Here is a 23680-nt window from a genome sequence, read left to right as displayed (position 1 = left end):
GACAATGACTGAAATCTTTTCACATAGCTTGCAGCTCACGCTGGTATAGGCCTTGGGTAGTTATTGATGCTCTTATGATATCTTCCTCTTCATCTTCCTGTTTGTCTGATGGCCCAGCCACTGCAGAGTAGCCTATCTCGTCTTCTTCTTCCTCCACTGTCTGAGTAGGAGCTCCTCTGCTTCCTAAATGACCTGACTTTCTCATCCATTGCTTCATCTTGGATACAGGGACAACTTGCACTTGTACAGTTTGTTTCCCTGACCTTGCCTTGGGGCCTGTCACATGAGTTGGAACAGCTTCAGGGCCCGTCACAGGGGTTGGAACGACCACTGCACCCGCCACAGGGTTTGGAGTGGCTGCTGGGCCTGTCACAGGTGTTGGAGTGGCCACAGGGTCTATCACTAAGGTTATAGTTGCATCGATTTCAGCTCGGTAATCATAGGCCAGACCCCAGCACGTTGCAGTAATTTGTGTCTCTTTGGAATTGCCAGGGTGGTTTTTTAGGGTTTTGCAGTTGTTCAGGGGTCACTTTCCAAAGCACTGAAAGTGCCTGCTGCTCTAGATGCCTGCCCGTATTCTCCCTCACTCCCTGCCACTCATAACTATCCTGCCTCAGGACAGGTCTCTAGATGAGATTCCTAAGTAGTTGTTTAACCTTAAACAAAGCCTGAAGTTCATTGAGGAGGTATTACAATAAGAACATGCTGGTCTGAACATCCCAAAGTCTTGAAGAGCTATTGTAACTAGCCTGGAGAAGAACAGGGCAGGTGAAGGAGAAAGGGAGAGTGAACAAGTAGGAAAAAATATCTCCCCCTGTCCCCTCCATAGATTGGGTCTCTGAAGAAAAAAGGTAAAAGGTGTAATTATTAATAGTTTCTGAGATATGGTCTCCAAAGTATGGAGTTGATGGCAATGCTGAGTGCAAATACCAGATTAGTCTCATGACCAATAATTTTATCATATCATTAGCCAGTGTTACACCATACAGTAAAGTAATAATCTTAAACCAGTCCCCAGAAAGCGTAAAAAGCACGGCGGGGAACACATACAGTAATTAATGTGCTATATAACTCAATTTAGTAAACAGGCACAGCAAACCTGAGATCAAAAAAATCAACATTATGATTAGCAATTATTAAACGGATCTAATTCTGTACTGGGTCTGGCTAGGATTTTAACTTTCCTTGCAGCAGCCCATAGAGTGTTGTGCTCTGCACTTGTAGCTAGAACAGCCCTGGTATCACACCAGTGTTGTGTCTGCTGCTGAGCAGTGTTGGCACCCCATCAGGATTCTCTTTAACTCTCTCAGAATCAGCAGGCTGGGGGCAGGCAAAAAGTGAGAAAGGAACATCACCAGGGCAGCTGACCTAAACCAACCAAAGGGATATTCCATACCATATGATGTCACACAAATAATAATAACAATAATAATAATGACAATAATGATGATAATAGTAGTACTAGTAATAATGTGTACGAAACAAGTGATACACAATGCAATTGCTCACCACCCGCTGTCCGATGCCCAGCCTAACCCCAAGCAGTCTGGCCCTCCTCCCAGATCTTGCACCCCCAGCCTGCCCTCTGGCAGGACAGAGTGAGAAGCTGAAACGTCCTTGGCTTGGTGTAAACACTGCTCTGCAATAATTAAAATATCAGCATGTTATCAGCACTCTTCTCATCCTAACCAGAACATAGCATTCTGCCAGCTACTAGGAAGAAACACCCTCATCATCAATCTTTAAACAGCAATTGCTAAAGTTAAATTTTCCACAGACTTCTCCTTCTTGTGCTAGTAAATAATCCAAAGCTAAGCGATTTTGATACAAAGCAGTTCTCATCTTGGTATTTTGCTTTGCAATTAATCCAAGTGCATCTCCGGTTTTATTTACTACCATTTCTACTACAGCTTGTAACCTAATTATTCTATTAAGCATATATATCGGGGTCCTATAGCCCCAGGATCCGTCTTCTGCCCACGTAGCTGGATCATAATAGGCAAATGCCTTCAATCAAGGGGTTGGGCCCGCTTTCAGGGTCGATTCAGGCTTGTGTTACCGTTCGGCCTGTCAGGGTGATCCAGCTCCTGGAAAACGAATCACAATTTTATATAGGTTTAAAAACAAAGGTTCTTATATTATTTTCTCGGGACAACCTGACCTTAGTGTGGGAGAAGTCCGGTCGAGGCCCTCTCACTCAGCATACCCATAGGGGTTGCCTCCCTCGGTAGACCATACACACCGCAGTGGAGGGTCCCGCCCTGGTCTTGCCTTCTCCCTTTCCTCATTTCAGGCTTGTCCCCTTTATTTGGCATCCTTAATTCATGCAGAGCCTCGTTGCCAGAATATTAGTTCTTCTTTAGCTTTAATTTCAGTTCCCCAGGAGCGGACTCAACCCTCCAAGTTTCGGTAGTTACTGGTCCTTTTATTCTGGATGCGTGGGTCCAACCCCTTTCTGCAGTTCTCACAGCTGTTTCAGTAGTCAGTAAAACAAGGTACAGTCCCTCCCATCGGGGGTTCAGTGATTCTTCCCTCCAGGTTTTTATTAAGACCTTGTCTCCTGGTTGTATCTTATGAATAGCAAATCCTAAGGGTGGTGTTTGAACCATCATTCCAATTTCTCTTAGCTCTTGCAATCTCCTTCCAATAGTAATTATATATTTCTGGATGCTACGATCCTCAACTACATTGTTCCCTAGAGGCATCCCTTGAGAATAAGGCATACCATATAACATTTCATATGGTGATAATCCAGTCTCACTGTGTGCTTTAGTTCTTATGTTTAAAAGCGTCAGTGGTATTTCTTTCAGGGCATTTGTGTCTCGATCATTAATTTAGCCAATTGTTGTTTTATTGTTTGATTCAGTCTTTCTACTTTCCCTGAGCTTTGTGGGTGCCGCGGAGTATGGTATTTGCACTGAATACCTAATGATTGACATAATAATTTTATTATTTTAGAAGTAAAGTGTGTGCCCTGGTCAGAATCAATGTACTGGATTATCCCATATCTAGGTATCAGGTGTTCTAATAGAATTTTTACCACCCTTTGTGCTGTAGCTTGTGCTATGGGATAAGCTTCTACATATTGTGTTAAATGATCTACTATTACCAATAGATATTTTATCCTCCCTACCTTGGGCAATTCAGAGAAATCAACTTGTACTTTCTCAAAAGGCCTATAAGCTGTTTTTCTCTCTCCCGTGGCTGCTTGTCAAAACACTTTCTTATTTATCTTCTGACAAGTTAAGCAACCTCGTGTAATTTGCTTTGCTATTTCAAAAAACCCAATGCAACCAAATTGTTTTAGTAAATGATCACTTAACGCCTTTGTACCCCAATGTGTTTATGCATGCAAAATTCCCAATATTTGCTTCACATAAGCTTCTGGCAATATATCTCGCCTGTCTGGCAGTGTCCATTTTCCTTGTTCTAACTTAGCAACCTATTTTCTCCAGTTTCATTTGTTTTGTTTTGTTTTCCATTGTATTTCAAAGTCGGTCCAAAAATTCCATAGGGGTTTCTTTTGGATCTTGTGGGAACAGATTCTCAATTCCCAGTTTAACCAGATTTTGGTATTTACCGTTCATTATTTCCGGGGTGACTATAGTCTCAGCGTGGGGCCGGTCAGGGGAATGCTATAGTCTCAGCGTGGGGCCGGTCAGGGGAATGCAATTGTCAACAGTTCCCTGAGCGGTCCCATTGGCAATCTGAGCTCACTCATAAACTCAGGTTGTTTTAAGGGTTAACTGTTTTTCTGTTTCCATGACAACTCTCTGGACCCATCATGGTCCCTCTGCCCCAGAGGGCTCACACAGGGGATTTTGAGATCACAGCCTCCTGCTGAGGCAGAACTATTAACATTCCTACATCCTCTTCCCCTGCTCATTCAACTTCAAACAGCTCTGTTAAATACTACATGCCACGCCTTTAACACCTTCAACAACTCTTTTAACCCTTCCTTTATCTTTCTCCAGCCTGTACTTTTCTCATGCCAACACCAAAGGCTCAGTCAGGGGCCAACTTAATTCCACTCCTTTTTCCTCTAAGATGCTGAAACAACATATCAATATACTACATTTCATCCTATTTTTCTTCTCTCCTCAAAAACAACATTAATTGCAAGATAGTGTTATAGTCGACTGATCCATAAAGTGGCCATTTAGTTTATATAGTGGCCACCACTGATTGCAATACTTAGTGAAAGTCCTCTTGCTTCCTGTGCCCCCAGTTCTAACAATATCTTTCGAATGTGCCAATATGCACCCAAGGAGGCTTTCTTTAAAACGTCATTGTTTTGGATATTACTCATTTCCTTGATTTCCCATTCCCTTTTATTTATTTATTTATTTATTACGATTCCTTACTAGTTACTGTCCTTTGTTTCAATTTCCACGCAAACCTTTTTACTATCTTTTCCTAATCTTCTTCCCCAATGTCCCAGTTCTCTGGGATTAAACGCTTCTTCCCACATACAAACTTTACTATTTCAGATTATTAATGAGCCGCGTTTCACAGAATCACAGAATCACAGAATTTCTAGGTTGGAAGAGACCTCAAGATCATTGAGTCCAACCTCTGACCTAACACTAGCAGTCCCCACTAAACCATATCCCTAAGCTCTACATCTAAACGTCTTTTGAAGACTTCCAGGGATGGTGACTCCACCACTTCCCTGGGCAGCCTGTTCCAATGCCTCACAACCCTTTCAGTAAAGAAGTTCTTCCTAACATCTAACCTAAAACTCCCCTGGCGCAACTTAAGCCCATTCCCCCTTGTCCTGTCACCAGGCACTTGGGAGAACAGACCAACCCCCACCTCGCTACAGCCTCCCTTGAGGTACCTATAGAGAGCGATAAGGTCGCCCCTGAGCCTCCTCTTCTCCAGGCTGAACAAGCCCAGCTCCCTCAGCCGCTCCTCGTAGGACTTGTTCTCCAGGCCCCTCACCAGCTTCGTCGCCCTTCTCTGCACCCGCTCAAGCACCTCGATGTCCTTCTTGTAGCGAGGGGCCCAAAACTGAACACAGTACTCGAGGTGCGGCCTCACCAGAGCTGAGTACAGGGGGACGATCACCTCCCTAGCCCTGCTGGTCACACTGTTCCTGATACAAGCCAGGATGCCGTTGGCCTTCTTGGCCACCTGAGCACACTGCTGGCTCATATTCAGCCGACTATCCACCATCACTCCCAGGTCCTTCTCCGCCTGGCAGCTCTCCAACCATTCCTCTCCCAGTCTGTAGCTCTGCTTGGGGTTATTGCGCCCCAGGTGCAGGACCCGGCACTTGGCCTTGTTGAACTTCATGCAGTTGACCTCAGCCCATCGGTGCAGCCTATCCAGATCCTCCTGCAGTGCTTTCCTACCCTCAAGCAGATCGACACACGCACCTAACTTGGTGTCATCTGCAAACTTACTGAGGGTGCACTCAATGCCCTCGTCCAGATCATCGATGAAGATATTAAAGAGGACCGGCCCCAGCACCGAGCCCTGGGGGACGCCACTAGTGACTGGCCTCCAACTGGACTTGGCTCCATTCACCACATAAATTTTATGATTTTCAATCATAAATCCATGGAACTTCAGGAAAAGAGCTGAAGCACTCAGCCTTCTATCTTCTAGATGAACATTACCACCTTTTCCAGAAAATGTACATTACAATGAACATTACCACCTTTTCCAGAAAATGTACATTTCCACAGGACCGAATTTCAAGCCGAATGACAATTTTTCTCATGCACTTTGTTAGTTAGCCCACACAAAACAAGGAATCACTCCTGTGTATCCGTCAATATGGAGGTTTAAAAGGTATTGACGCCTAAATAAATTCGCTCTCCCCCTTCTTACCAAATTCCCAGGACTCAAGCCCAAACCACCGAAGAAATGACTCTCTCCGTTCTACTGCTTTGATAATCAGTCAGCACCCTCCCCCCCCAGTACTTGGGAAACTGACCACAGCAAATACACCAACACTTCTCAACTGCTAGTTACTTAGATAATGCTCCCGCCTTTCTTCTTTTCGCACTAAAAGCATTTAAGAGCAAAAATAGGATCACAAGATACACAGCCAGGCCCATATATTGGGCACCACCAATCAACGCTTGGATAAAACAGCACTTCTTTTCGGTCTGTCACGCACTTCATTCATCTCCGCCCACTCCCCTCGCAGAGAATACGGAACCGCGGATCCACTCTGTTTCTCTTGGACTTGTGGTTATTTATACAAGGGTATGTAAGACAGAAGGTCACATTTCATCATGAGGCCCAGCATTGTTCCATATTGACAGAAATCAGATGAACGTATTTCACACTATGAAGTTCACACTACCCTTATTCAAACCTTTTCTGAAGTCAAAATTAAAAATAGCTCGAGTTATCACTTGCATACAATCTCCTTAAAGAATTCAAATAATAGTTACAGTTAAAAAAAAAAAGAATAAATAAAAAATAAAACTTTCCCAATCAAATATTAAGTTTGTAGAACAGCATTTAAGATTATGCTTCAGAAGCTGCATTAATGAATGCTTAAAATTAAATACATTATTTTTCAGTTTCGCATCTGTCAAAAACCCACCTAGTATATTCAAATACCAATTTATGCAGGTCAATACACACTCTCTACTTCTTCCAAAAACGTTCTGAAAAATCAAGTCAGGAGAGAACCTGTCACACAGAAGAATAAACAAAAGAAAATTAGCTCCAATGGCTGGCCACAAATCTTTGCATCTAATCAGGGCAGCATTTATGCTCTCACAGGAAGAAAAATCCTACCATGACATAAATTGATATCCTGATGAACAATAACAAAAACAAGAGCTGTACCAAGTCTCTTATGAATGAATTATAGGACAACCTGTTCACACACACACAAGGGATTTCTACCTCTCCCTAAGCAGTCAGATTATACAACCTATAGCACAAGGATTCATGAACTAGCATCCACATCAAGCATAATAAACCTCTTGACTTGGGGCCTCCAGGCATTCCAGTATTATAAACACAACAACAAGTGCTATTAAAAATAAAAATAAAAAAAAGCTCTTCCAGTTAAGCTGTTCTTGTTTATCAATAGTTAAAATTCAAACTTCTCTTCTGACTAAGCAACTACAACACCATCCACACCTTGATTTAAAAGGGCTCGTTTTTATATTGCACTGCCAAGACGGACATGATTTACAAAAATAACTATCAGAATCTGATGATACAGATTCCATGGAAACTGGCATCAATTTAGGAATTCCAAACCCCATTAGGAAAATTTGAGATGGGAAGCAAAGTGCTTATGGGGGGGATATCCAGAAAAGACTGCTGGGTATACCCCAACAAACTGTTTGAAATATGTTCAAGCATAAAGTAGAAAGGAGGAAGAGCTTTTTAACTAAACATACACTCTTGTTAGGTCAATACTAAAAGCATGACATCAGAGAGCAGGCTGACTAAAGAAACAAGGCCGCTTTGTGACCAATCATCTTGAACAGTTACAAGAAAAGGTTGACTTACATACCTCATTGATAAAGAAAACAGGCTTATGGTTTCTAAATATACCATGTAGTTATTTCTGAAACTAAAGTATACTTTTACACCCCAGTTCCCACATGGTCCCTGAAGTGCAGGACCTTGGCGGGGGGGCAGCAGCACACCATCAGGCACCTTCAGTTGGACAGTTGGAGACAAGTTCTATGACTGGTGAACATTTAACATGTTTGACAAGTGGCCAGGTTATATTTACTTCCCAGCCCCCTTAGGGAGGGAGGAATAAATTAAATTTTAAGAACCATGTATAGAAAACTAATTAGATATCAGCAATTACCCCTTTTTGTTTCAACATCATGCTGGTTAGTGAATATAATCATTGGAGAAAGACAAAGATCATTAGAACAGACAGAATCAGTTAGATATTATATACATCTCTGGAATCCATACTTAAAAACAAAACCACCACTGCACACCAATTCAAAACAAAAGAATTCAAGAATTCAACTTGTGGGTTGAGGTAAGAACAGGGAGATCACTCAACAATCACCATCATGGGCAAAACAGACTCAATGTAGCGAGATTAATATCATTTATTGCCTATTACTAACAGACTAGAGCAGTGAGAAACTAAAAGCAAACTAAAAACACCTTCCCCCCTCCATCCACCCTCTTCTACGTCCTCATATCCCCCCCCCCCCCCCCGAGAGGCACAGGGGGGCAGGGAGTACAGGTATACAGGTTGCTGTCAGTCCATAACACTTAACATAACAGTCTCCATAACACCATAACAGTCTCCACTGCTCCTTCATGGTCATTCTCTTCCCCTGCTCCAGCATGGGGTCCCTCCCATGGGATACACTCTTTCACAATCACTATGCGGGTTTCCTCCAGACTGCAATTCAAGAACTGATCCAATAAAGGTCTGTACCATGGGGTGCAGTCCTTCAGGAACAGACTGCTCCAACATGGTGTGGTGGTGTTACTCGGGTGGGCAGCCAAGATCCACCACAACTGCTCTCTCAACCCCCCTCCTCAAAGAGGAATGGGGAGAAAATACGATGAAAAGGGCTTGAGGGTTGAGATAAGGATGGGGAGATCGCTCAACAATTATTGTGACGGGCAAAACAGACTCAGCATAGAGAGATAGTAAGATTTACTGCCTATTACTAAAAAGTTAGAGAAGTGAGAAACAAAGAAAAAAAAAAGAACCAAAAGCACCTTCCCCACATCTGCCCTCTTCCACCTCCTCCCCTTAAGTGGCACAGGGGAACAGGGGTTATGGTCAGCCTATAACGCTTCTCCGCCGCTCCTTCTTGGTCACTCTTGTCCCCTGTGCTGTGGGGTCCCTCCCACAGGATGCAGTCCTTGGTGAACTGATCCAGCGTGGGCTTCCCACAGGCAGCAGCTCTTCAAGAACTGCTCCAGATATGGGTCTGTACCACGGGGTCCATCCCTCAGGAGCAAACTGCTCCAACCTGGATGCCCCATGGGCAGCAGCTCCTGCCAGGTCACCTGCTCCTGCATGGTCTCCTCTCCATGGGCTACACGTCCAGCCTGAAATCTGTTCCTGCGGTGGTCCTCCATAGGCCGCAGCCTCCTTCAGTGCAGGTCCACCTGCTCCACTGTGGTCTCCTCCACAGGCTGCAGCGTGAAACCCTGCTCCACTGTGGTACTCCATGGGCTACGGAGGGACAGCCTGCTTCACCATGGTCCTCGCCACAGGGGACTGCTACTGCAGTGCCTGGGGCACCTCTCCCCCTCCTTCTTCACTGACCTTGGTACCTGCAAGGCTGTTTCTCATTCTCCCAGCTGCTGTGAAGCACAGCACTTTTTGCGGGTGGCCGCTTCCGGAGGCGGGAGCGTGTGTGTGAGGTGGGGGGAGCCGCGCGCCGCCGCCGCCTATTTTTTGCACGCTTCGTTGGGTTAGAAACTGGCTGGATAGCCGGGCCCAAAGAGTCGTGGTGAATGGAGCCAAGTCCAGTTGGAGGCCAGTCACTAGTGGCGTCCCCCAGGGCTCGGTGCTGGGGCCGGTCCTCTTTAATATCTTCATCGATGATCTGGACGAGGGCATCGAGTGCACCCTCAGTAAGTTCGCAGATGACACCAAGTTAGGTGCGTGTGTCGATCTGCTTGAGGGTAGGGAAGCTCTGCAGGAGGATCTGGATAGGCTGCACCGATGGGCTGAGGTCAACTGCATGAAGTTTAACAAGGCCAAGTGCCGGGTCCTGCACCTGGGGCGCAATAACCCCAAGCAGAGCTACAGGCTGGGAGAGGAATGGTTGGAAAGCTGCCAGGCAGAGAAGGACCTGGGAGTGATGGTTGATAGTCGGCTGAATATGAGCCAGCAGTGTGCTCAGGTGGCCAAGAAGGCCAACGGCATCCTGGCTTGTATTAGGAACAGCATGACCAGCAGGGCTAGGGAGGTGATCGTCCCCCTGTACTCAGCTCTGGTGAGGCCGCACCTCGAGTACTGTGTTCAGTTTTGGGCCCCTCGCTACAAGAAGGACATCGAGGTGCTTGAGCGGGTGCAGAGAAGGGCGACGAAGCTGGTGAGGGGCCTGGAGAACAAGTCCTACGAGGAGCGGCTGAGGGAGCTGGGCTTGTTCAGCCTGGAGAAGAGGAGGCTCAGGGGCGACCTTATCGCTCTTTTTAGGTACCTCAAGGGAGGCTGTAACGAGGTGGGGGTTGGCCTGTTCTCCCACGTGCCTGGTGACAGGACGAGGGGGAATGGGCTCAAGTTGAGCCAGGGGAGTTTTAGGTTAGATGTTAGGAAGAACTTCTTCACTGAAAGGGTTGTTAGGCATTGGAACAGGCTGCCCAGGGAAGTGGTGGAGTCACCATCCCTGGAAGTGTTCAAAAGACGCTTAGATGTAGAGCTTAGGGATATGGTTTAGTGGAGGGCTGTTAGCGTTAGGTTGGAGGTTGGACTCGATGATCTTGAGGTCTCTTCCAACCTAGAAAATTCTGTGATTCTGTGATTCTGTGATTATTTATTTATTTATTTTTGTGTTTTTTTTTTTTTTCCTCCTCCTGTCTTTCCTGCCTCTTGCCGAGGTGATCAGCTCCGGGGCAGATGCGTTCTGCAGCGGAGCGGGGGATCGAAGCGGGCAGGGCTTCTTTTCACTCAAAGCAGCCGAGGAAGCCACCAGGACCCGGAAGCCCTCGCAAGGGAGGCTGACGAGGCGTAGATGCCAGCAGCGCCCCCTCCCCGGCCATTCAAAAGTAGCCCCTGGGGAGCGCAGGTGACCAGGAACGTGGTGAACAGGGCATTACGCGGCAATTTGCACAGGCAGGGCCCTTCGCCGCTCTTTCACAGCGGTCTTTCCCATCAGTACTTGTAACCTGCTTGTGAGGAACCTGGCCATGGTATCAACCAGGCAGAAAACCATGGCCTCCACATCTCTTGCAGCCTCTCCAGCCACAGTCACCGATGTGGCTACTCAGACGGAGTGCTCGGGAAAACACACTGCCGTCCAGGTCTTGGGCTGCAGGGTGTGCCTGAGTCTTCTGTCAGTATCTGACTGCAGCAGCCAGGGGTATGCTTGTGGGAGGTGTGCCCAGGTTGAAGAGCTCCTCAGCCAGGTAGCAGAGCTTCGGGAGGATGTGAAGAGGCTCAGGAGCATCAGGGAGTCAGAGAGGGAAATTGACTGGTGGAGGTGTAATCTACCCTCTCTGAGACAGACTCAGGAGACTGCCACAGCACAAGTGTCTCCTGTTACACAGAAGACAAAAGTTCATTCTCCCATCCCACCAGGCAGTAGGAGGAGACCTAGGCCAAGGCGGGGAATGGAGGCAGGTTCCTGTTCGGGGTGGTAGGCGAGCCCTGTCCCTGCCCACCTCACCTTCCCATCTATCCTTATATAACAGGTATGAGGCTCTAGAACATGACAGTCAGAACAACGATGTAGACGAAAGCCCATCCCAGTTGGAGAGGGTGCCTAAGGCAAGGCAACCTACACCCCCACGTTGCTACATCTTCTGTCAAGAAAGCAAGAAGGGTTATTGTCATGGGGAACTCCCTTCTGAAAGGGACAGAGGGCCCAATATGCTGACCAGACCCAAACCACAGGGAAGTCTGTTGCCTCCCTGGGGCTCTGGTGAGAGACTTTGCTAAGAAAGTCAAGCACCTGGTACGGCCCACTGACTACTACCCGCTACTGGTCTTTCAGGCTGGTAATGACGAGGTAGCAAGGAGAAGTCCAAGAGCGATCAAAAGGGACTTTAGGGCTTTGGGGCAACTACTTAAAGGATCAGGGGCACATGCTCTGCCCACCACAAGGTTCCCAAAAGCAACAAAACATGATTGCTTTTCCCGTGTTTCACTTGAAACCACACTAAACAATAAATGTTAACAGTTCTAACCAGCAACCCCCCCAGCAACTTCCGTGCCTTAACAGAGGGGAAAACAAGCAACCCCAAAGGACAGGGCGTAGCCTCAATCACCCTTCTTTATTTCCTCTAAACTCTTTACATTCCTGATGACCTCATTGTTAAGAGTCTGATGTTATCACCAACCAGGAGGCTTTCCGACCCCCATTGCCACACTCCCAAATCTCCCCCTTCTTTATTAATATCAACCATTTTTCTGACACAAATTACCACTCCATATATAACAATCCCTTCTCTTCTTTTGAATTTCATTAATTCGTGTCTTGGCTTCGAATTTGGCCAAAGCCAGTTGAACCATAAAAGTATGCTTTCACAATATTCTCTGTAAGTTTTATAAACAAGTTTTTAGCAATGGTTGGAATCCCATATTTAGCTCGTGTTTCAATTTCATGATTCCGCAGGGTGTATAATAATTGTACTTTTCCCAATTAACCCTCCTTCATTATTAGCTCTTACCTCTATCCACCATTGATAGGGGACCTCTTCTGGCTCATAACTGGTTATCTTATTGCTTTCATTACATCGAGCATACTCTGGTTTCCATAGCATAGGTTTAACAGGCATAGTAGTGTTTTTTCCTGAATTCTTCCCCTCCAGGTGTTAACAATACATTCACTACAATTCTGAGACCAATAGCATGTAATTAGGAGAGGTCCGGTAAAGGCCATGTTACCCGACAGTTATTACCCTAAGGGGTTGCAGCCCTTGGTAAACCTTGAGCTGTAGTACTGGTCCCTTCTCCGGTCTTGCCCTCTCCCTGATGCTTCTTAGGAAATGGTCCAGACTTACACACCCAATGGTTCTATTTGCTTTCAACTTTTCCACGAGTTAGTGGGGGCTCAATTCAAAGCAGATAATCAACCATCTAGGTAAATTTTCCCACCTATTATTAAATTTTCAGGTAATTCAAGATGTTGCGGGTATCTCTACTGGAGGTGGCACTCCCCCTATGGGACTTTGGGGTCCCCAAATCCTTCTATTAGGGCCTTTTTATGAGTTTCCAATGATTGCTAATATTCTAATCAATACAAGATTTAATATACATACAATTAGCATCCAAAGGGTAGGTATGCCCTGATATACTTCAAGTTCTTTTAAGCTTAACTTTTAGATCTCCAGGAGTAGACTCAACCTTCCAGGTTCCTGTTACAGGTCCCTTTACTCGTGATGCATGTGTCCACCCCTTTTCCACCGTTCTTATAGCTGTCTCTGTAGTAAGCAAGACAAGATAAGGACCTTCCCAATGTGGAGACAACGATTCTTCTTTCCAAGTTTTTATCAACACTTTATCTCCAGGCTGTATTTTATGAATTGTGAACCCCAAGGGCACATTTTGAGCCAACATCCCTTTCTCCCGAAGTTCTTTCAATTGTGTTCCCAGAGTTATCACATATTTCTGGGTCTCATAGTCTTCGATCAGAGAATGATCTAAGGGCATTCCTTGGGAATACGGCATACCGTAAAGCATCTCATAAGGTGATACTCCAGTCTCCCCATGTGGCATGGTTCTTATGTTTAGCAATGCCAATGGTAAGCATTTTACCCATGATAACTGAGTCTCAATCATCAATTTGGCCAATTGGTGTTTAATTGTCTGATTCATTCTCTCGACTCGTCCAGAACTTTGAGGATGCCATGGTGTATGATATTCCCATTTAATGCCCAGGGTCACAGTCAAAGCCTTTAAAACCTTTGAAGTAAAGTGTGTCCCCTGATCGGAATCAATGCTCCCAATTAAACCAAAGCAAGGAATAACATTCTCCAACAGGTTTTTAGCTACCACTGCAGTGGTGGCTCGTGCTGCAGGATAAGCCTCTACCCAATGTGTTAGTTGATCCACGATTACCAACAGATATTTATATTGTCCTACCTTTGGTAGTTCAGTAAAGTCCACCTGTATTCTCTCAAATGGTCGATATGCAATTCTTCTTCCTCCAGCAGGTGCTTGCGTAACCACCTTCTTATTTACCTTTTGACACGTTAAGCATCCTTGGACGGTTTGTTTGGCTATCTCATATATTCCTACACACCCATAAAATTTTAGAAATTGATCACTCAATGCTTTTGTTCCCCAGTGGGTTTGTAGGTGTAGCCGTAAAAGTAGATGCCTAGTTTGTTCCTTTGGCAGTATTTCTCTTCCATCAGGCAGAATCCATTTTCCTTCTTTCAGTTCTGCTCCTATGGTCTTTATAATTTTTATTTCTGCTTCTGTATACTTTTTCTCTTGTGTCCGTTTTCCATTATCCGTTTCTTGTAGGGTTAGGACTACATCATGCTTCCTAAGAGCTGCTTCCCTAGCTTCTCTATCCGCTAGGTTATTCCCTCTTATGTGGAAGCCAGTTACCTTTTGATGTCCTCTGACATGTACCACAGCAATCTCCCTAGGTCTTCTCAATGCCTTCAATATTTGAGTAACTAAAGTTTGGTGAATCAGCCCTTTTCCCTGTGTGCTTATGAGTCCCCTTTCTTTCCAAATTTTCCCAAATGTGCGGACTATTCCATAAGCATATTTAGAGTCTGTATAAATAGTGCCACTTTTTCCTTTCAATAGTTCTAGGGCTCGTAATAATGCATAAAGTTCACATGCTTGAGTGGACCAGGCAGCGCTGAGTGGTCCCGATTCTATTAGGACCATATCCCCATTTACAATGGCATATCCTGATCTTCTTTTTCCATCTACTACTTTGGATGACCCATCAATAAATAATTTTTCCCCTGTTTCTAATTCTGTCTCCTCGAGCTCGGGTCGGATTTTGGTTTGCAATTCAATCACTTCCACGCAGTTATGCTGTAGTTCTGTTAGGGGTTCCCCATATAGAAATTGTGCAGGACTCTGTGCAGCAGTTACTTTTAGTTCTAAATCAGGGGAGTTGATCAGGATGGCCTCATACTTCAGCATCCTACTATCAGTTAACCATTTTTTTCAGCCTTTTGCTGGAGTACTCCCCTAACATTATGTGGTGTATATATCGTCAGAGGTGCCCTAAAAGTGACTTTTCTAGCTTCCTCAATCAGTAAGGCAGTAGCCACAATTGCCTGTAAGCACACTGGCCACCCCCTACTCACAGGGTCTAATAGTTTGGAACAATATCCCACAGGTTTCTTGATTCCTGCCCATTCTTGAGTTAGTACTCCATATGCAGTTTGGTTAGAAACATTTACAAATAAATAAAAGGGTCTTTCTAAATCTGGGAGGCTCAGCACTGGAGCTTCTACATGTATTAACGTTTTCTTGATCAACCTCAACTTTTCCTCATCTTCCTCGTTCCACTTAATTTTTTCTCCAGTCAATTTTTCATATAAAAACTTTGCCTTTTCACTAAACCCTTCAATCCAGGGCCTACAATATCCCAAGAGGCCGAGCATTTGCCTCACTTCCTTCTTCGTTTTGGGTGATGACAGGGCTAAAATCCCAGATACCCTGTCAGGATCCAGTTTTTTCTTTCCTTGGCTAAGCCAATGTCCTAAATACCTTACTTACTTTTCCACAAATTGTCCTTTCCCCTGTCAGTTCTTGTATTTAAAGCGAATATTTGTTTTGGGGGAAATGCGTTTGAGGCTCCTACCCACAGAGCCGCATAATCGCTTTCTTCTTGGTTAAAAGGCTCCTTAGAGTTAACATAGAGGTTTAATGCCTGACATACCCAATCCTCAAAGGATCCAAAAACTGGCCAAAAAACATGTGGCCTTAAAGGTTCCTTTGGCCATTTTATCATACAAAATTGAGCCATTTTTTCTTTATTTTTTCCTTTCCTCGATTCCCAAACATCCCAATATTTTAACATTATCCCTAATGGGCTTTCTGGTGGAATGTCTGGGCTCTCTGAGTCTCCCAGGTCAGAGAATCTACTTTCCCCCAGACCCATCCTGGAACCTTCAAATAAGTTCTGAATCCCTGGAACCCTTAAAGAGGTTCCTAATCCCTGGAATCCTCTAAGAGGTTCCGAATCCCTGGCCAAATCCCTGGAAGCTTAAAATAAGTTCCGAATCCCTGGAAACCTTAAAGAGGTTCTGAATCCCTGGCTGTGTTTGTGTAGAGGTGTCTTGCAAGTGGTTAACCCACCCACGAATTCCTAGACCAATCGCTTCGGTCCTTCACCGGCCGAGTCGCTCATGGGAGATCGGAACCACAGTTAGAAGACCTCCTCACTTGCTTCGGAACTAAGTTCCGTCTCAGTCCCGACCCAACTCAAACAGGAGCCACAAAATGGTGGGGCGCCTCACGTAGATCAAATCAGAATTCAGGAACCAAAGCCATCCTGGGCGAGACCCCATTTGTAATAAATAGCTCAGTCTTCAAAATAGGACTATAATCAAAGTTTACAATTTATTAAAGGAATAGAGGTAAGCAAACAGTGATGGGTGCGCCGGGAGTCTCTGCTCCACCAAGACGCACACCAGTCACATCAAACAGCTGATTTTTATGCTCCTAGGCTAATACATATTCATTACTACTTCTAGAAAAAACAGGGTTATTATAATTAGTTTCTGGAATCCAAACCCTCCTACTGGAGCATGCATATCAGTCTCCGGTGGTCCCTCTGGGGGTCTCTGGGGGTCTCTTGTGCTGAAGGCTCATAGTCTTCCTCCCTCTTGTCCTTCTCCTTTGTCCAACTTGGCTGTATGTCAGAGACTTGTGCAGCGTCCCCTGCAAGCTTTGTCTTTTAGTTGTTCTTCAGCTCTCCCCGTCTCCTTAATCTCCTGGCCAGATATCAGAGACTTTCATAGTGTCCCATGCAATAGTCATAATAGTTATCAGTTATTCTGAAACCCCCCAGATATCAGAGACTTCAAGGAAAATCCTACAAATACATTTCCCTTCAAGCTCTCTATTGACATTAAATGCTAAAACATTCCTTTGCAAAATACAAGAATTATATACATTAACCACTCTGTTTTTCTTAGACTTGTGGTTATACAAGGGTATGTAAGACAGGTCACATTCATCATACCATGTGTCCTGGTTTCAGTTAGAACAGAATTAATTTTCTTCCTAGTAGCTGGTGGAATGCTGTGTTTTGGCTTAGGATGAGAAGAGTGCTGATAACACCCCGATGTTTTAATTGTTGCAGAGCAGTGCTTACACCAAGCCAAGGACACCTCAGCCTTTTGCTCTGTCCTGCCAACAGGCAGGCTGGGGGTGCAGTAAGAGCTGGGACGGGAACAGACCCAGGACAGGTGACCCAAACTAGCCAAAGGGGTATTCCATACCATCTGACGTCATGCTAAACAATATGTAGGGGTGGCTAGCCGGGGGGAGGGGGCCGGGACTGCTCGGGGTTAGGCTGGGCATCGGTCAGCGGGTGGTGAGCAATTGCATTGTGCATCACTTGTTTGTACATATTATTAGTAGTAGTACTATTATCATCATTGTATTATTATTACTTTTGTTATTATTATTTTCCTGTCTTATTAAACTGTCTTTATCTCAACTCACGGGCTTCACTTTCCATTTCTCTCCCCCGTCCCAGAGAGGGAGGGGGAAGGGTGAGCGAATGGCTGCGTGGTGTTTAGCTGCCAGCCGGGTTAAACCACGACACCATGCGGCCCTAGCATTGTTCCATACTGACACGAATCAGATGAACATATCTCACAATCTTCGTCATCAACAGTGGTCTCAGTTTTAATTGAAGGTCATAAGGAAATCAGTTTGGTTTTGGAATCGGCAGTCCCTTTAACCTCATCATCACTGTCATGCCAAATATCACCATCCCAGCTTTCAGGGTCTGTACTACGTCTTAATTTGTGAACCTACTTAACTGGAGCAGAAGATCGCATTTTATCTAACAGACGATTAACCCTTTACAGCAACTGTTTAAGATGATTATTCTCATTCAAAAGTATAGCAACTCTGATTCCTAGTGTTTTTCCTGTCTCCTTTTCAAAAGCCAATGATGACTTTAACACCTCAACTTCTGATTTTAAAGCTGTATATTCCACATCAGAGATTAGTTTGGGAGCAGGAATTTCCTTAGCTTCTTGCTGAGCGCAAGACAAACAGAATTCTAATACTGCACAGATTGCACCTTTACCTTTTCTCACTCCAATCTTTTGTGCAGTCTGGCACTGCTTAATGCTTTCTACCACTTTTTCTTCATTTTTCCAAAAATTTTGAGGCCACTTCTTCCCAGCCTGGGAAGGGGCACGTTTGTATTTTTGCAGCAGTTTATCCATGACAACCCTGCCAAGTAGGCCAATTTTTTCTGTTGCATTAAGGGTATACCCAATTAGCTGTTATAAGTCTGGTTGCATTGAGAGTACTGAACAATCACGATTATGGATTCATAAGTAACATAGTAAACCCTCACTCTAGTCGCATTCTATGAACTACCACGGCCACACTTAAAGAGTTTGGTTGCATTCAGTGAGATCTATCACGGCTAGGAACAATGCAATCTAGTACAATTTATTAAAGCAACAGGTACCCAGGTTCTTTGGACTACCAGTGATAAATTCACTGTCTGCAAAGCACATACAAATACCAAAAGTATGAGTAATACAGCCTAGCTATAAACACATCAAAAGGTATAAAGCAACTCTTATAGAGATTTCTAAGTTTCCTGGGGAAGTACTCGGTATAATCAGGTGTTCAAATCTTACCCAGAGGTGTCCCAATGCAGAGGAAGAGAGGCTCAGCCTGCCAACTGATTCCAGAAGCCAGAATGATATCTTCCCTAACATCCCCTTTCTCTTAAACCAATTTATATTATTTTCTATCTTTTAGGTGGACCTTGAGTGACTTTAGTCATGCATGTCTTGGTTATGATTGGTGAAAAGTTTTCTTGCTTTTCTTTAAAGGTATAGGCTCCATGAAATTCAGAGCGCATGTTTAGTGAGGGGTGGTAGCTTGGAGGTGGGTATCTTTTGTGTTTTGGTATTATAATGAGAATTTGGTATTATAATGAGAATATAATGAAAAAGTTCACAAAGTACAGCATTTTGTCAAAAACATGGCAGGTCATTGGCTCAGGGCAGCAAATGCGCAGCTTATTGGTCTCAGTGTGCACAAGAACAATCAAGTTCCCATCTTATGACAGAGCCTAGCCACGGTGTCTCCCCTCCACGCTCTGTACTGTTCCTCTTAGAGTCAGCACACTGAGTTCCCCTGGTGTGATTAACATCTAAGGTTGGAGGCCTAGGGAACTTTTATGTAGTGCAGCTATACTCCACCCTGGAAGCTTCTTCAGTGCTGTACCTTTTCTATAAAATGTGAATATCAGCTTAATTTCCAAGTTCCCTCAGGCAATTATTTCAGAAATGGGTTGCCCAGGGAGGTGGTGGAGTCACTATCCTTGGGTGTGTTTAAGGTAATGTTGGACGTGGTGCTTAGGGACATTGTTTAGTGGGTGATATTGGTGGTAGGGGGATGATTGGGCCAGTTAATCTTGGAGGTTTTTTCCAACCTTAATTATTCTATGATTCCCCTTGTTCCAGGACATTCTGGATCAGTCCATGGCAAATGGTAGGGCTGTGTTTCCACCCCTGGGTCAGTCGATTCCAGGTGTACTGGACATTCCTCCAAGTGAGGAGGACAGAAATTCAAGGACTGCTTGAATTTTTACTTTTCTGTGGTAAGTTTGTCCATTCACAGAAGGATGTTACGTGGGTATTTCCTGAAGTTCCTTTTTTCTTCAGATTTTGGCTGGCTTTCCTTTTTTTTTTTTTTTTTTTTTTTTAAATTTTAATGAGAAATTAATGTTTATTTTTCCTTTGAGTTGTCTTGGGTTAATACATGTAGGTTGTCTTAAGTGAGCTTACTAAGTTAAGATTTCCATGTGGTATCTGGATTCTAAGGAGTTTGGGATGTTATCTTTCAGAATATTTTTCTATTTTTTTAGGTCTCTGGATGGCAGACTCTGAAAAGAAATGCATTTTTAAGAGGTATGCCTCATGTAGCCCAAAATATTCCTGACTAGAATATAAACTAATGATAAAGCTTGTGTGGGGGGTGTCTCTTTTGCTTCTCTTCTGTTTCTGTGAGTCTACTCTATAAAAAGTTTTCAGTGCTGGAATCTCTGAAAGCTGCTTCTTCAAAGCTGCCTTGTCAGTGACATAACTTTACTGAAGATGTCTGTAATATACTGCTTACCTTTCTGGTTGATAATTTTAACAGGACATTATCTTGGTAGAAAAAGTATAGCATGAATGGCGATACTTTATCTGACACATACCTACCCCCATCCACCCACTCCTCCTGTGGATTTTCTTTAAGTTTGGGAGTATACTCCAAAGACTTTTGTAGTTTCCCCTACTCCCTTCCTCCCTTGGGCTATCAGGCACCAACACTGTTCCAAGCCCCAGTGTGTCGTAACATTATTCATCACTAGTAAAACTGCAGCAGCAGCAGCCATTGCCACTTGCTGAGAGGAACGTGAGGCTTGTGAGGATCTCTGAGAAGGTTTCTGAGTCCTGACACTCTCGGGTTGTGTGTATGGAGGCACTGACCAGCAAGCGATCGGTTCTGTGAGAGGGGCGGGTGAGATTAGGCAGTGCTGGCTGATGACGTGGCCAGTTCAAATTTCAGGAAGCCACATGTAACCCACCCTTAGGGAGTGCCAGCGACCAGGGTGTGCAAACAGGAAGTGGTGCAGGAGCTGTGAGGCAGGGCACGTGCATTCTGCCAGTAGGTGGGCTGCCATCTCCTCTCACCAGCAGACATGCTGCAGCCTCGAGGGTCTCTCCAGCCCATTGTTGACTGTGCAAATCTACTGAGCAGCTCGAGGCTTCCATGGAATTATCAGGGCTGATTAGATCCCTGATCCTCAGAGATCTTTGGAAGAATAGTGGTTGAGACTATGCAAATGCTGTTCTCTGCAGCAGCCAGGAACCATTTCCTTAGCCAGGCCAGCCTGGGATGAGTGGAGGTAGTCATCCAGATGGAGCTTCCTCTCAGGGCAGCTGGTGTCCAGGTGGAGGGCTGCAAAATCTACAGCCCACACTCCTGGGTAAAGGAGGGCGAGAACTCCACCTGTGCAAGTTGTGCACTGGTGGAGTCACTCAGGCAGCAGGTGCAAGATTTGCAGGAAGAAGTCAGCAGGTTATGCTGCATTAGGAAAGGGGAACAAGAAATGATGGAGCATTACTTGAGGCATTGCACAGAGAATGTTACACTGACCTCTAAGGCTAGCAAACAAAGGAAATCAAGACATAGATAGCACCTTGGAAAAGGAGGCGTCATGGTCTCTCATAACTTGTGGCAACAGGATGATGATTCCCCATTTCCTCACAAGTACCAACCAGAAACAAATATGAAATTTTAGCAGTGGATAAAATTAAAGAGCAAGACTCACAGTGAAACAGCACCAGCTACACATGCTAAAAGTTTCAGAAGGAAATGGCAAGTGCTGGTAGTGGGTGACTCCCTACTGAAACGCACCGAGGCGTTCACTGATATGCAGTGAAGTATGCTGCTTGCCAGGAACCAAGGTCTGGGATGTTGCAGAGACACTGCCACAATTGGTAAAAAGTGCAGACTACTATTTCCTACTTCTTTTCCATATGGACACCAATGATATGGTACAGCATAGCCTGGGAAAGATCAAGCAGGACTTCAGGGTCCTGTGGGCACAAGTGAAGGGGATGGGGGCCCAGGTGGTCTTCTCTGTCTTACCAGTCAGAGACAGGGATTTGGGCAGAAGTCAGTGCATCATGCAGATTAACACCTGGCTATGTGGTGTCACGGAATTAGATTTTATACAACACTAATCTAGCAGCAATTTATTATATACCTTTATAGCAAACAGCAAAGTTAGATTACATGATTTTTAACAGCACTTAATCAGTATCTAAGCGTTAGTTAATTAACACAATGATCTAAAGAACTTGCTACAATAAAAACAGCCACTTAGTTAAAGATTCGAGAATGGCAAGGTTCACCTGAGACTTATTGCAGGGTCCTGGGGTGTTTCTAAATCCAGTTGCATGCAATAGATAGAATTAAATCTGACCAAGGATGTCAAAGGCAACAAGAAAAGCTTCTATAATTATGTCAGTGATAAAACTCGATGTGATTGACTTGCTGAGGCAATTGGCTCCAGGGCAGATGTGTTCTGCAGCGGAGCAGGGGATCTCGGCATGCAGGGGGTACTCCTATATCGAGGCCCCTTCGAGGCAGCCAAGGGAGGCTTGGGCTGAGCCAGGAGCAGTGGCAGGCCATTTAAATTGGGCATTACCGCCATTTTACAGTCACTCACCAAGGCTCCGGGGCAGATGCGTTCTGCAGCAGAGCAGGAGATTGCAGCGTGCAGGGGGGTTCCTACATTGAGGCCCCTTTGAGGCAGCCACGGGAGCCATCAGGACCTGGCAGCCCTCGCGAGGGTGGCTGATGAGGCTTGGGTGGAGACAGGAGTGCCCCCCCACCCCCGCCCTGATGTACAAAGGCAGCCCCTAGGGAATGCAGGCAAACAGGGCATGGTGTGCCAGTCAGGGTATGGCGTGGCAGCACCTGCAGTCAGGGTTCAAGGTGGGTCATTTTGTATTCTGGGAGAAGCAGAGGAAGGGCATTCTACTTTAATAGAAATGGTGTTCACCCACCGAGTCTGCTGGTCTGAGGCTGAAACACAGATGGGAGGGCTGCAACCTATAGGCAGATGTCTATACCCAAACAGACCTCCCGAGTATCGAAAGAGCTGCCCTGATCCTCAGTTCCAGGGAACTCCAGTCTCTGGAAGTCTCCCTAGGCCCTGAAGGTAGAGATGGGTGTCATGGGTGCAAGTGTGTCCAGCTGGATGAGCTCTTCAAACAGGTGGTTCTGTTGCAAGAAGGAGCTCACCAGGCAACGTAGCATCCAGGAATCTGAGCGGGAGATTGATAAATGGTATTATGTGCTGACACGGTCCGAGCAACAGCCCTGCCTTAAGTCCTGGCAAGGGGAAGGTAAACAAGCTTGCAGCCCTGAACGAGCACATATGAAAGACTCGCAGGACAAGGGAGAGTCGACCCTTGTCTCTGATTGGAGCCAGAGGAGGAGTCTCCCCCTTGCCCCTGAAGTGCCCTTGCACAATAGAGTTGACGTCCTAAGGCAGGAGAGAGGAGGCTCCAAGAGAACTAGTAAAGACCTCAGAAAGGCCAACCACGCAAAGTTGGCTCAGTCTACCACCTGCATCAGAACCAGTGCCACAAAAAAAGTACGAAGGGCGTTAGTCGTTGGAGACTCCTCTCTGAGAGGCACTGAGGCTCCCATTTTCTGTCCGGACAATCTCTCCAGAGAGATTTGCTGCCTGCCTAGGGTCCATATTTGTGATATTATGAAGAGGCTACCAAGTCTGGTGGGTCCCAAAGACTACCACCCCTTTCTACTTTTTCACGTAGGATCAAATGATGCTGCACCAAGGAAACTTCAAAATAAAAAAAGACCCTCTGGGTGTGACTCTCCGGGTGCGACCTTCAAGACGACTCCTTATCCACTGAATGGTCCACCCTTCAAATCCATCTCTCTCCAATTTGGAGACCAGGATGTCATGTGGGACTGTGTCAAAGGCCTTACAGAAGTCCAGATAGATGACATTGGTCGGTCTTCCCTTGTGAACTGATGCAGTCACTCCATCATAGAAGGCCACCAAGTTGGTCAGGCACGATTTGCCCTTGGTGAAGCCATGCTGGCTGTCTCTTTGTCTTGCATGTGCCTTGACATTGCTTCCAGGAGGATCTGTTCCATGATCTTTTCCAGGCACAGAGGTGAAGCTCACCTGTCTGTAGTTCCCTGGGTCTTCCTTTCTACTCTTTTTGAAAATGAGAGTGATGTTTCCCTTTTCCAGTCACCAGGGACTTCACCTGACTGCCAGGACTTTTCAAATACGATGGAGAGAGGCTTGGCATCTGCATC

At 45.3% G+C, this 23680-nt stretch overlaps 1 protein-coding gene and 1 long non-coding RNA gene across 5 annotated transcripts in view; one reads left to right on the top strand and one right to left on the bottom strand.

The window, feature by feature from the left end:
- LOC311426388 overlaps positions 1-23680 on the bottom strand; it is a 371544-nt gene that overhangs the window by 245788 nt on the left and 102076 nt on the right. The window lies entirely within an intron of this gene.
- The window catches only part of LOC311426329 (polycomb group RING finger protein 3-like), a 176269-nt gene that overhangs the window by 77239 nt on the left and 75350 nt on the right, over positions 1-23680 (top strand). For 2 of the 4 annotated variants that reach the window (XM_084502768.1, XM_084502767.1), the window contains exon 2: positions 19695-19737. The exons of the other annotated variants lie outside the window; for them this stretch is intronic. The gene's annotated coding sequence lies outside the window, so the exon portion shown is untranslated. The remainder of the gene's footprint in view (positions 1-19694; positions 19738-23680) is intronic. 4 annotated transcript variants of the gene reach the window in all.

Source organism: Aythya ferina, assembly GCF_964211825.1.
Source record: "Aythya ferina genome assembly, chromosome: W".
Classification (NCBI taxonomy): Eukaryota; Metazoa; Chordata; class Aves; order Anseriformes; family Anatidae; genus Aythya; species Aythya ferina.
This window is presented reverse-complemented; position numbering and strand designations above follow the sequence as displayed.